At 39.5% G+C, this 15,209-nt stretch overlaps 1 long non-coding RNA gene and 1 pseudogene across 9 annotated transcripts in view; one reads left to right on the top strand and one right to left on the bottom strand.

The window, feature by feature from the left end:
- LOC129529084 (uncharacterized) overlaps positions 1–15,209 on the bottom strand; it is a 56,927-nt gene that overhangs the window by 5,909 nt on the left and 35,809 nt on the right. For 5 of the 9 annotated variants that reach the window (XR_010132217.1, XR_010132221.1, XR_010132222.1 and 2 more), the window contains one exon: positions 13,796–13,913. The exons of the other annotated variants lie outside the window; for them this stretch is intronic. This is a non-coding gene — a long non-coding RNA (uncharacterized lncRNA). The remainder of the gene's footprint in view (positions 1–13,795; positions 13,914–15,209) is intronic. 9 annotated transcript variants of the gene reach the window in all.
- On the top strand, positions 2,123–2,918 carry LOC101130770 (mediator of RNA polymerase II transcription subunit 28-like; annotated as a pseudogene).

Genomic DNA, 15,209 nt, shown 5'->3' with positions numbered 1-15,209 from the left:
TGCAACCTCTGCCTCCTGGATTCAAGCAATTCTCCTGCCTCAGCCTCCCAAGTAGCTGGGATGACAGGCATGTGCCACCATGCCTGGCTAATTTTTGTATTTTTAGTAGAGACAGGGTTTCACCATATTGGCCGGACTGATCTCAAACTCCTGACCTCGTGGTCCACCCACCTCAGCCTCCCAAAGTGCTGGGATTACAGGCATGAGCCACCGTGTGCGACCTTATATATATTATTCCACAGAAAAAAAGAAACTTTGTTTTTATGGCATGTTTTCCTATACCTTTTGAAGAAAGGTCCCCATTTTCATTTTGTACTGTACCTGCAAATTATGTTCATAAGGGAATAGGTGCTGCTCTCCCAGGAGCTGGTCCAACCTCCTCTCCCAGCCACCAGGCCAGTAATTATGATTATGTCTAAGGATAACCCAGTGCGCAAGTGTTGGTCTTGATAAAGGAGGAAAATGGTACATAGATAACTAAAGAATTGCCAAGAACTACCCAGCATGTATCAGCAGAAAGTTGAGTCCCTAATGTGACACTATTCCTCAAGAAAATAAACTACTTACTGGGGGACAAATTGACTACAGCAGCCACCTGCCAGCCTCTAAAGTACAGTGGTTCAACCTCACAGGGATAAATACCTGGATTTATTCCAAACATGGATTTGCCTTTCTAGTCCTGTAAGGCTCAGCCAGCACTATTATTCACGCCTGATCCAAAGACATGAAATACCAAGTAATATAACATCCAAACCAGGAGATTCACTTCATAGCAAAAATGCTACTGGAGTGTAAGAGTAGATAACAACTCTAAATATATATATATACCCAACAACAGAGCACTCAGATACATAAAGCAAATATTATTCACTGTAAAAATAAAGATTCCAAGACAATAACTATTGAGAACTTCACTCCACTGTCAGCATTTGATCATCTAAACAGAAAATCAACAAACACTGGATTTAAACTGCACTTTAGACCAAATGGACCTAACAGACATTTTCAGAATCTTTTATCCAACAGCTGTAGAACACACATTCTTCTCATCAGCACATGGAACATTCTAAAGGGTAAACCATACATTAGGCCACAAAACAAGTCTCAACATTTTTTTTTTTTAGACACCATCTCGCTCTGTCATCCAGGCAGGAATGCAGTCCTGTGATCACAGCTTACTGCAGCCTTGAACTCCTGAGCTCAAATGATCCCCTCTTCAGCCTCCCAAGTAACAAGGACTATAGGTGCACACCACAATGACTAGCTAATTTTCAACTTTTTGTAGAGACAATGCCTCACTATGTTGCCCAGTCTGGCCTCAAACTCCTGGCCTCAAACAATCCTCCCACTCGAAGATCCTCAGATTCCAAAATACTAGGATTACAGGCGTGAGCCACCAAGCCTGGCCTCAACAAATTTTTAAAAATTAAGGCTGGGCGCGGTGGCTCATGCCTGTAATCCCAGCACTTTGGGACACCAAGGCAGGCGGATCACAAGGTCAGGAGTTCGAGACCAGGCTAACACAGTGAAACCCTGTCTCTACTAAAAATACAAAAAATAGCTGGGCGTGGTGGTGGGCGCCTGTAGTCCCAGCAACTCAGGAGGCTGAGGCAGGAGAATGGCGTGAACCCAGGAGGTGGAGCTTGCAGTTAGCCAAGATCACGCCACTGCACTCCAGCCTGGGCGATAAAGCGAGACTCCGTCTCAAAAAAAAAAAAAAAAAAAAAAATTGAAATCATATCTACCATCTTCTCAGACAACAATGGAATAAAACTAGAAATCAATAACGAGGAATTCTAGAAACTACAAATACATGGAAATTAACACATTCCTGAATGATGGTCAGTGAAGAAATTAAGAAGGAAATAAAAACATTTCTTCAAGTAAAAAATATTGGAAACACACATCTCAAAACCTATGGGATACAACAAAAGCATTGCCATGCAGGAAATTTGTAACAAATAACTAGAGTCAAAAAGCAGAAAGACTTCAAATAACCTAAGGAGACACCTCAAGGAAAGAAAAAACAAACCCCGAATTAGTAAAAGGAAGACATAATAAAGATCAGAGCAGAATAATACAAAATAGAGACAAAATCTACAAGGAAACAATGACAGGGAAAGTTGTTGTTGTTGTTGTTTTTTAAGATAAAATCAATAAACCAGTAGCTAGACTAACCAACAATAAAAAGAGGAAGACCCAAATAAATAAAATTAGAAATGAAAAAGGAAACATTACAACTGATTCCACAAAAATGCAAAGGTTCATTAGAGACTTATGAACAAACATACTAACAAAGTGGAAAACCTAGAGGAAATGAATAAATTCCTAGATGCATTTTATATAACAAGATTGAATCATAAAGAAATACAGGCTATTCGAGACGCGGTGGCTCCACTAGGTGGTATGTTCTCCTGGCAGCCACCAGGGCCCCCACTACCCACATTGGAGCTCCGGGGCCAGGCTTCACTTCAGGCAGCACCAGATACTCTGAGACCTTCTCACAGTACCTGGCGAATGAATTGGAGTCATCTTTCGAGGCTTGCTTTGCTTCTCTGGTGAGTCAGGACTATGTCAATGGCACTGATCAGGAAAACATTCAAACTGCTGTTGATCAGTATATCTAGGAGTTTCTGGATATTGCAACACAGGCAGAATGTTTTCCTACAAAAAACGATTGCAATTATTTGTCCAGACACCAGAGCAAGTTACCAAAGAGGATGTCTCAGAACTAAGGAATGAATTACAACAGAAATACACACTGGTCAAGAAGCACTTGACAAAGCTGAGGCACTGGCAACAGGTGCTGAAGGGCATCAAATGTGCAGCACAGAACACCAGGCAGCAGCCCTCAGGGCTCCTCCACGTACCTCAAGCAGGCATCTGCCAACATCCCTGCACCTCAGAAGCTGACCTGAGCACAAAGGCCAAGGCCGTCAGCCCAAGATTGGGCTGGTGTCTGAGGCAGCCCTGTGCAGACAGTTTGCCACAAATCCCTTCTTATGAACTTGGCATTTTGAACGAAGGAGTTAGTTTTATGCTCCCACCTAAATTTTTTCCACTATTTTTATAAGCTGTTAATGTCTTGAGTACTTTATAAAATGCCCAGAGCTTGAGTAAACCAAATAAATTCTTTTTCTCTTTAGCACAGTTAAGACTGTTAGTGTGATGACACTTAGAGATTCTATGTTTTCATTTTTGTATGACTTTTCATCTTTTTGTGTGTGTTTCCTATTATTTCATCTGAGGGAAAAAAAATAGCCTGAGAATCAGGGGATGAGCATTTTGGTTGTAGGCCTTTTATGATAATTACCCTTCAGTGGTAGTATAGAAAAATATGTAAATTTGCTGTGTTTCAAGGCTTCAGAATACCTCAAAAGAGGAATCTAATGCAACAATGTTTGTAATGCTTCCAAAGCTCTAAGAATGGGGATTTTTTGTGTGAATAGGTCAGAACAGGATTAAGGTTTCCTGGGTTAGGGTAGTCACATTACAGTAGGATCCTTAGGTCAATGCTGACTTTTATTCAGGGTAAGGTTATATTTTGTGTGGTTTTTTTACTTTTTTTTTTTTATAGGGAGGAACATAGTAGGATCAGTGATATGCTAAATTTTGTCATGTTCTGCAGTAATGAATCCATTTAAGTAATGGGGCAGACCCTGTTCTCAGTAACATGGCAGTTGGGGCATAGGTGAAGTATGAGAGGCTAAAGCTTGCTCTGATTATCTCTTTTTGTTTTCAGTTTTGTTTGCTTATATTGTTTTTGTTTTACATTTTGGGAAGGGAGAGATTTTCCATTAAGTAAGATTTTTGCTGTGGATTTGATTCCAAGGGACTGGGGTCTCAGAGTGGAGGTGGGCTTGCGGTATGATCCTTGGCTACTTAACCTCCACCAAGAACATGTGGGTGCCTCTGCCTTTAGGAAGATATTTTGTTCTCTCGTTCGTTCCACAGGCCACCTCAGATACTCTTTTGAATTGCTGTTAAGAAATACTCACAAGCATTGTTTCCTGCTCTTGTTGCGTGAGGTTTTCCAGTGTTTTATGCAGTCTTTTATTAGATTACATATTTTTACTCAGAACAAATGTTTCACTGTCATCTGAGCAGGGAGTACTCCTGTGGCTCAGTGTTTTGGCTCACTTTGTTTTCTCCAGCCTTGAAGGTCCCTCCCACACACACACACACACATTGACATCCATTCATATCTTGATCTGACCTAGATGCCACCTGGTCCCTAAAGCCTCCCAGCACCCTTTCTGCTGCATCCCTAGGGCACCGGACTTTTATCTCTTCTATTGCCCTTGTTAGGTTCTCCCTTGTGGGTTAGTCATTTGTATCTGTCTCCCTGCCCATCACTAATTGTACACCCATAAAAGTTAGACATTATTCCCCTTGAATATACCAGGGCCATATGTTATTTATCCTTATAAATGATACCTATTACTCTGTTTTATTTACGTATATACAGTATCTCGCACTTGAACCTGTGATTAATCACCTGAGCCCAATGAATCCCCTCTGTTAGAAAGTATAGTTTAAACAAAGCTTTTAAAACCCACATTATATGACCTCAAGGTTGTTAGCCTAGTCATCTAATGGTGGATTCAAAACTCTGATTAGCAGCTTTAGATTTCTTGATTAAAGACCTAAATAAGTTTTAGGCTTTTTTTTTTTTTTTTTTTTTTTTTTGAGACAGAGTCTCACTCTGTCGCCCAGGCTGGAGTGCAGTGGTGTGATCTCGGCTCACTGCAACCTCCGCCCCTCCAGGTTTGAGCAATTCTTTGCCTCAGCCCCCAGAGTAGTTGGGATTACAGGCACGTGCCACCACGCCCAGCTAATTTTTTGTATTTTTAGTAGAGATGGGGTTTCGCCATTGTGGCCAGGCTGGATTTGAACTCCTGACCTCGTGATCCACCTGCCTCAGCCTCCCAAAGTGCTGGGATTACAGGCGTGAGCCACCGTGCCTGGCTTTTCTTTTTTTTTTTTTTTTTGAGACAGAGTCTCGCACTGTTGCCCAGGCTGGAGTGCAGTGGGGCCATCTCGGCTCACTGCAATCTCTGCCTCCCAGGTTTAAGCAATTCTGCCTCAGCCTCCCGAGTAACTGGGATTACAGGCTCCCACCACCATGCCCAGCTAATTTTTTCTGTATTTTTTAGTAGAGATGGGGTTTCACTGTGTTGGCCAGGCTGGTCTCGAACTCCTGACCTTGTAATCCGACCACCTAGGCCTCTCAAAGTGTTGGGATTACAGGCCTGAGCCACTGCACCTGGCCAGTTTTGGGCATTCTTTAAAAGGGGTTCTTAGTGAAAAGACTGGAAACCATTCTATTTAGTGCTCAGTGAAAATACTTTGAATTAATGTATATACCAGTTATTGCCATTTCCCTATTTAATTCAGAAGTTTTTTTAAATAAATAGCAATTTTTCAATCTTGAAAAAAAAAAAGGAATACAAAACCTGAACAGACTAATAATAAGTAATGAGATTGAATCCATAATAAAAAGTCTCCCAACAGTGAAAAATCTAGGACCAGATGGCATTGCTGCTACATTCAACTTATAAAGAACAACTAACATTAATTCTCAAATTATTCCAAAAACATGAAGAGGCACGAATTCTTTCAAACTTGATCTATAAGACCAGCATTACCCTGATACTAAGGAAACAACAGCCAAAAAAAGTCCCTAATGAACATACAGTAAAAATCTTCAAGAGTACTAGCAAACTGAACCTAGCAACACATCAAAAAGATAATATACCATGATCAATGGAATCTACCTCAGGTATGCAAAGGAGGTTGAACATATGCAAATCAATAAATGTGATATATCACATCAACAGATTGAAAGACAAAAACTATGATCCTCTCAATAGATGCAGGAAAAGCATTTTATATAAGTTAACATCCCATCCTGATAAAAACTGTCAACAAATTAGGCATAGAAAAAACATACCTCAACATAATATAAGCCACATATTACAAACCCACAGCTAACATCATAATGAATAGGGGAAAGCTGAAAGCCTTTCCTCCAAGAACTGAAACATGAATCAAATGCCTACTTCCGCCTCTCTTATTAACATAGTAGTGGAAGTCTTAGAATCAGGCAAGATAAAGAAATAGGCATCCAAATTGGAAAACAGAAAGGCAAATTATCCCTCTTTACAGACAAGATGATCTTAAATATAGAAAATCCTAAAGGCTTCACCAAAAAACTTAGAACAAACAAATTCAGTAAAGTTGCAGGAGACAAAAATCAACATACTAAAATCAGTAGCATTTCTATACACTAATAATGAACTAGTTGAAAAATCGAAAAAGCAATCCCAACTATAGTAGCTACAAAAAAGTTAAATACCTAGGAAAAAATTTACAAAGAGATAAAAGGCCTAGGCAATGAAAACCAAAAAATACCGATGAAAAAAATTGATGAGGACACAAACGGAAAGACATGCCACGCTTAAGGAGCAAAAGAATTAATGTTGTTAAGATGAATATACTACCCAGAGCAATCTACAAATTTAATGCAATCCTTATCAAACTACCAATGACATTCTTCACAAAAATAGAAAAAATACTCCTAAAGTTTGTAAGGAACCACAAAAAAATCTCAAAATAGCCAAAGCAATGTAAGCATAAAGAACAAAGTGGGAGGCATCCTTTCTATATATACTAGACCAATGAAGAGAATAAATAGCACAGAAAAACATTCATGTATTTACAGCCAACTGATTTTTAACAAAGTCACCAAGAATATACATTGGGAAAAGGACACTGTCTAATAAATGGTACTAGGAAAACTAGACAGCCATATGCAGAAGAATAAAACTATACCCCTATCTTTAACCATATGCAAAAAAATCTGCTAAAAACAGATTAAAGACTTAGTGTAGGACCTGAAATCATAAAACTGCTAGAAGCAAACGTAGGGAAAATGCTTCAAGAATTGGTCTAGGCTAAGATTTTGTGACGGAGACCTCAAAATCACAGGCAACAAAACCAAAAATTGACAAATGGGACTATATGAAACTAGAAAGCTTCTGCATAGCAAGTAAAACAACAGAGTGAAGAGACAACATATAGAATAGAAGAAAATATTTGCAAACTATTCATCTTATAAGGGACTAATATACAGAATATACAAGGAACTCAAACAACTCAACACAAAAACCAAATAATCTAATTAAAAAGTGGCAAGGGATCTGAATAGGCATGTCTCAAAAGAAGACAGACATACAAATAGGCAACAAGTATATGGAAAAATGCTCAACCTCACTAATCATCAGGGAAATGCAAGTTACAATAAGAGATCCCCTTACCCCAGTTAGGATGGGTATTATCAAAAAAGACAAAAAAAAATAATGGCAAGATGTGGAGAAAAGGCAATTCTTATACACTGCTGCTGGGAATGTAAATTAGTACAGCCATTATGGAAAATGATATGGAGGTTCTTTTTAAAACTACGAATCGAACTGCCATACAATGAAGCAATCTTAAAACTTGGTATTTATCCAAAGGAAAGGAAATCAGGCAGGGTGTGGTGGCTCATGCCTATAATCCCAGCACTTTGGGAGGCTGAGGCTGGTGGAACACTTGAGGTCAAGAGTTCGAGACCAGCCTGGCCAACATGGTGAAACCCTGTCTCTACTAAAAATACAAAAATTAGCCAGATGTGGTGGTGCACACCTGTAATCCCAGCTACTTGGGAGACTGAGGCAGGAAAATCGTTTGAATCTGGGAGGCAGAGGTTGCAGTGAGCCAAGATCGCGCCACTGCACTCCAGCCTGAGTGACAGAACGAGACTCCTCAAGAAAAAACAGGAAATCAGTATACCAAAGGAATACATGCATCCTGATGTTTATTGTAGTAGCACTGTTCACAATAGCCAAAACATGGAATCAACCTAAGTATCCATCAGTGGATGAATGATAAATAAAATGTCCTGTATATACACAGTGGAATATTATTCAGCCATAAAAACATAATTAAATCCTATTATTCTACACCAAAATGGATGGAACTGGAGGTCATTACGTTAAGTGAAATAAGCCAAGCACAGAAACACAAACATCACATATTCATATGTGGGAGACAAGAAAGTTGATCTCATAAAGGTAGAAAGTAAAACAATGGTTACCACAGGTTGGGAACAGGGCAGGCCTAGGGGAATGAAAATGCATTGGTTAATGGGTAGGAACATAGAGTTAGATGGAAGGAATATGTTCTAGTGTTTGATAGCACAGTAGGATGGCTATAGTTAACACCAATATATTGTGTATGTCATGATAGCTAAAAGAGAAGATTTGAAATGTTCCCAACACAAAAACAGTAAACGTTTGAGGTGATGGATAGACTAAGTACTCTGATTTAATCATTTCATATCGTATGTATACATTCAAATATCACATGTACTTCATAAATATGTGTCGTTATTATGTATCAATAAAACTTTTAAAGGAAACTATTATGCTAAGCAAAGAAAGCAGACATAAAATACCTCAAATTGTATGAGTTTACTTATTAAATTTCCAGAAAGGCAAATCTTAAAAATAGAAAGTATATTAGTTGTTGCCTAGGGGTGGGAAGGTTAGATGACTACAAAGTGAACTTTTGGGAGTGAAGGAAGTGCTCTAAACTAAATTATGGTGATCATCACACAACTGTATAAACTAAAACTCATCAAACTGAATACTTTCCATGGTTAAATTTCAAAGTACGTAAATTATACCTCAATAAAATGTTCTTTTTTAAAAAGGATTAGGCCGGGGGCAGTGGCTCATGCCTGTAATCCCAGGACTTTGGGAGGCCAATGCGGGCGGATCACTTGACCTCAGGAGTTCAAGACTAGCCTGGCCAACATGGCGAAACCCTATCTCTACTAAAAATACAAAAATTAGCTGGGCATGGTGGTGCGCGCCTATAGTTCTAGCTACTTGGGAGGCTGAGGTATGAGAATCGCTTGAACCTGGAATGCGGAGGTTGCAGTGAGCCAAGATGGTGCCACTGCACTCCAGCCTGGATGACAAAGCGAGACCCTGTCTCAAATTAATTAATTAATTAATTAAATTTAATTTAAAAGGATTATACTCCATGACCAAGTGGGACTTATTCCTGGAATGCAAGGATAATTGAGTATATAAAAATCAATCAATGTAATACACTGCATTAACAAATTGAAGGGAGAAAACCACATGAACATCTCCATTGATGCAAGAAAATTATTTGACAAAATTCGACACCTCTTTATGATTGAAACAAAATTCAACAAACTAGGAATAAAAGGAATAAAATGTCATGGGAAGGCAGTTTCTGTAAAGGAAACATAATAAAGGCCATATATAAAAACCCACAGCTAACATCATTCTTAATGGTGAAAGACAAAAGTTTTTCCTCTAACAGCAGGAACAAGGCAGGGATGTCCACTTTTATCACTTCTATTCAACATAGCACTGGAATTTCTAGCCAGAGCAATTAGGCAAGAAAAAGAAAAGGTATCCAATTTTGAAAGGAAGAAAAATCATGTTTGTAATTATTATCTTACGTGTAGAAGATTCCACACAAAAAAACTGTTAGAACTAATAAATAAATTCAACAAAGTTGCAAAATACAAATACAAAAAAAGAAGTGGCCAGGCGCGGTGGCTCACGCCTGTAATCCCAGCACTTCGGGATGCCAAGGTGGGTGGATCACGAGGTCAGGAGATTGAGACCATCCTGGCTAACACGGTGAAACCCCGTCTCTACTAAAAATATAAAAAATTAGCCAGGCGTGTTGGCGGGCGCCTGTAGTCCCAGCTACTGGGGAGGCTGAGCCAGGAGAACGGTGTGAACCCAGGAGGCGGAGCTTGCAGTGAGCTGAGATTGCACCACTGCACTCCAGCCTGGGAGACAGAGCGGGGCGACGGAGCGAGACTCCGTCTCAAAGAAAAAAAGAGGTGACCTTGAATTGGCCAACCTAAGTCTTCTTCAGTGTCTGAATAGAGCTGGAAATAGAAATTATGTTCTCATCTAAAAAATTTAAAAATTACATTGTTCAGGCACCAAATTTTGGCAATTCCCAATCTAATTTGCATTATCTATGCAAAGACATCTAAACAGATTGTCATTGAATAATTTAAATATCCAGAGCCACAAATTAGTATTTCCCTACTTCATTCCTATCCCAAGGAAATACCTTCACCATGGCAAAACTTTCTCCAATAAATTTGCCCTGATGATGAAATTCATTTGCCTCTGCAAACTGATCAAATATTTATCTAGACACTCACACACACCTCCCACCCCACCCCACTTCTCTCTCTCTCATTCACTCACAATTTGGCTTACACTTTTTAAACTTTTTTATTTTTTTGAGGCAGGGTCTTGCTCTGTCACCCAGGCTGGAGTGCAGTGCTGCAATCATAGCTCACTGCAGCCTTGACCTCCTAAACTCAGGTGATCCTCCCTCCTCAGCCTCCCAAGTAGCTGGGACCACAGGCACATGCCACCATGCCTGGCTAATTTTTGCATTTTTTGTAGAGACTAGGGTCTCCCTATGTTGCCCAGGCTGGTCTCAAACTCCTGGGCTCAAGTGATCCTCCCACCTCAGCCTCCCAAAGTGTTAGGATTACAGGCATGACCACCGTGCTATAAGAGAAAATTTTACTATTTTTAATTGGTTAAAAAAAATATATCTAAGACGTAGCCTTTACATTTATTTTGATGTTTTAAAAATTGCAGGCTGGATGCAATAGCTCATGCCTGTAATCCCAGCTGAGGCAGGAGGGTTGCCTGAGCCTAGGAATTCAAGACCAGCCTGGGCAACATAGCAAAACCTCATCTCTACAAAAAAAAAATATAAAAATTAGCTGGGCGTGGTGGTGCATGCCTGTAGTCCCAGCTACTTGGGAGGCTGAAGTGAGAGGATCGCTTGAGCCCAAGAGGTTGAGGTTGCAGTCAGCCAAGATGGTGCCACTGTCCTCCAGCCTAAGCAACAGAGTGAGACCCTGTTTCAAAAAAAAAAAATTATATTAAAACACACAACAAAATTTACCAAGTTGGTCATTTTTAAGCATATATTTTAGTATCATTAAATACATTCACAATGTTGTGGACCAGATCCCCAGAACTTCTGCATCACGCAAAATGGAATCTCTATAGTCATTAAACAACTCCCCATTTTTCCCCTTCCCTCCACACCCTAGTAAATACCATTCTACTTTGTGTTTCTATGAATTTTTCTACTTTAGATTACTCATGTAAGTGAAATCACACAGTCATTTTGTGACTGGATTCTTTCACTTAGCACTCAAGATTCATCCATGTTGGAGCATGAGACAGGATTACCTTCCTTTTTAAGTCTGTGTAATATTCCATTGTGTATATATTATGGGCCTTCCGTATCCATGGGTTCTGTGTCTCTGGATTTAACCAAACTCAGATTTAAAATATTCAAAAATATGTTAAATTTCACAAAGTTCCAAAAAGCAAAAATTGAATTTTCCCTGAGCCAAATACTAAGTCAAATCCACACCAATAAAGTTATATGTAGGCACTGTACTAGGTATTATAAGTAACCTAGGAATCTAGGTATTATAAGTAATCTAGGATTTAAAGCAGTGGTCCCAAGCCCCAGGCCGTGAATGGGTACCAGTTCATGGCCTGTTAGGAACCAGGCCACAGAGCAGGAGGTGAACAAAGGAGCCAGAAAGTATTACCGCCTGAGCCCCACCTCCAGTCACATCAGCGGTGGCATTAGATTCTCATAGGAATATGAACCCTATTCTGAACTGCACATGCAAAGGATCTAGGCTGCACACTCCTTACGAGAATCAAACTAATTCCTGATGATCTAAGGTGGAACAGTTTCATCCGAAAACCATCCCCCTGACCCTGTCCATGGAAAAATTGTCTTCCACAAAACCAGTCCCTGGTGCCAAAAAGTTAGGGACTGTTGTTAAAGTATATGGGAAAATGTTGCCTAGATTATATGCAAATACTATGCCACACTATTTAAGGGACTGGAGCATTTGTGAATTTTGGTATCCGCAGAGTATTCTGGAATTAATCCCCTACAGATGCTGAGGGAAAAGTGTGTCACATTTTGCTTATCCATTCATCTGTTGATGGACATTTGGGTTGCTTCTATCTCTTAGCTATTCTGAATAGTGCTGCTAAAACATGGGTGTGTAAACATCTCTTCAATACCCTGCTTTCAATTATTTTGGGTATATACCCAGAGGTGGGATTGTTGGATCATATGGCAGTTTTAATTATTTGAGGAATTTCCATATTACTTTCCAAAGCAGTGGCACCATTTACAATCCCCAAAAAGGTGCACAAGGTTGTAATATGTTCACATCCTCACCAACACTTGTTATTTTCTGATTTTCTTATAGTAGCTATCCTAATAAGTATGAGGTGGTATCCCAATATAATTTTGGCTTGCATGTCTTTAATGATCAGTGATGGTGAGCATCTTTACATATACTCTGGGCCATTTGTATATCATCTTTGATGAAATGTCTATTCAACTCCTTTGCTATTTTTAATGTTATTTGTCATTGAGTTGTAATTCTTTATACATTCTGCACATAAACCCCTTATCATATATATGATTTGCAAATATTTTCTCCTACCCTGTATGTTGCCTTTTCACTTTATTAACTATATTCTTTGATAAATAAATATTCTTATTTATTATATTTAAGAAATATTTATATTCTTAAATATATATTCTTTATATACAAAGAAATAATTATATTCTTTGATAAATAAATAAATTTATTTATTTATTTATTTATTTATTTATTTATTTATTATTTTTTGAGACAGCCTCGCTCTGTCGCCCAGACTGGAATGCAGTGGTGCAATCTCAGCTCACTGCAACCTCTGCCTCCCAGGTTCAAGCGTTTCTCCTGCCTCAGCCTTCTGAGTAGCTGGGATTACAGGCGTGTGCCACCAGGTCCAGCTAATTTTTTTGTATTTTTAGTAGAGACAGGGTTTCACCATGTTGGCCACGCTGGTCTTGAACTCCTGACCTCAGGTGATCCACCTCAAGTGATTACAGGTGTGAGCCACCATATCCAGCGATACACAGAAGTTTTAAAGTTTGATTTATTGGTCTTTAAATTTTTGAATGCTTTACAGGAGACATAAAACTGCCATACTACATGAGAACTCAAATGGTAAGTACTTAAATAAATATGAATTCTGGAACATTAGATTCTAAATGGGAGGCATGCAACAGATAGAACTGGAAAGGTCCCAGAAAGGACAGGAAAACAGACTCCACCTTCTGGTTCACCCTCCCAAGGCTCAGTCCTTCCCTCACTGTCCCAGGCCCACTGCAGAATCTCTCAAAACAGACATATCCTGGACAACCCACCAGACTTGTCACTAACAAATGTATGCAGGATTGGGAATGGCTCCAAAAGCAAAAGCATTAATAGTAGGGTCATTGAGTCCCATATGCCTTAATCCTTTGACTGGTTTCCAGTCTGTACCTAGAAAGCTTGGAACCAGTGCCTTACCTTTCATGTTTTTGGATAACTCCACATGTTTCCAAACAAAAAGAATGCCCAGATCAGCATACTGTTCTTCCCATACTCCAATGAGAAAAATATACTCAAAGGTTGAAAGGAAATTACAAGAGAGTGGCCAGGCACAGTGGCTTACTATGCTTGTAATCCCAGCACTTTGGGAGTTCAAGGTAGGAGGATCACTTGAGCTCAGGAGTTCAAGACCAGCCTAGGCAACATCATGAAACCCTATATCTACCAAAAAAAAAAAAATTACTCAGGTGTAGTGGTAGGTACCTGTAGTCCCAGCTACTCAGGAGGCTGAGGTGGGAGGATTACTTGAGCCTGGGAGGTCAAGGCTGCAGTGAGCCGAGACTGAACCACTGCACTCCAGCTTGGGTAACAGAGTGAGATCCTGTGTCAAAAAAAAAAAAAAAAGGAATGAAAAGAGAAAGAAAATTACAAGAAAGTAATTATAACATCTGTTACAATGTGGATGAACCTTGAAGACATTATGCTTAGGGAAAACAGACAAACACAAAAGGTCACATATTGTATGATTCTATTTAAAACATTCAGAGTAAGTAAATCCATATGGATGAAAAGAACACTGTCAGTTGTCCGGGGCTAGGAGGAGGGAGAAATAAGAAGGAGGTGCTTAACAGGTAGGTACAGAGCTATATTTTGACATGGAATTGTTTGGAACTAGATGGAAGCAATGGTTGAGCAACACTGTGAATCTACCAACTGCCACTGAGTCGTTCTCTTTACAATGGTTAGTTTTATATTATATAAAATCTCACTTCAATAAAGAAATCAATCAATGTATAAAACACTGAATGTCACCTCAAATCCCATGATTAAGGCAGAGACTCATTGGCCCCATGATTAAATGGCTTCCTCTCCATTCACTCCCAAGCGTGCATACATTTGTCAGTGTGAATCTTAGCAGGGTCTGACCCACACCCTTTGCAGCAACCAGCTCAGAAAGGCAAATCAGGAACTGCTGTAGCAACCAACCCACACCAGTCAGGACATGGCAGTGATGCAGCTTCTCTAATTTGTGCCCTGGCTTCCAACTCAGAACCAAGCAGAGAAAGCCAAATGTACTCCCATAACCAGTCATATGAGATGCCTCAATGCTTATTAGACACTTCCAGTGTCCCATGTCAATAGCCTCCAGTCAACAGCACATCTGATGCCTTCCCTTTTGTTCACTACAAAGCTTTCCCACTTTGTGAAAAGTGGCTGACTCTCTTGCTTTAGCAAGCACTTTCTAAGTGGGCCCTGATTGTTCCCGTTTGAGTTGTCTTTATTTCCACACAGCTGTCAAGCCAGTACCAGGGATTTTCACATTTCGGTGACCTTCAGTGATAATCACATCTACCATCGCACACCACAGTACACAGACACTCTCTCCTAAACAAAACGCTTTCTTCAACAATGGGCGAACATCCTATGTACAAATGATGAAGTAAAAACACAGTGCCATTCAGATCTTTACTGATATTTAAACAAACTATAGAGGAAAATTCCAAATAAACAACACAGACACAAAAAAATAAGTGCTGGTTGAAACTACTGAGAAGTGACCTGCAGTTTAGTGAATCAAAGGTTTTCCTTATTCTTTAAACACTTTTTAATAACAGGCATGTCCTTCCTAGAGAAGCACATACCTTTCTCCTAATTTTATTCTTACCAAAGATTATAT

The sequence above is a fragment of the Gorilla gorilla genome, chromosome 21, assembly GCF_029281585.2.
Source record: "Gorilla gorilla gorilla isolate KB3781 chromosome 21, NHGRI_mGorGor1-v2.1_pri, whole genome shotgun sequence".
NCBI lineage: Eukaryota > Metazoa > Chordata > Mammalia > Primates > Hominidae > Gorilla > Gorilla gorilla.
This window is presented reverse-complemented; position numbering and strand designations above follow the sequence as displayed.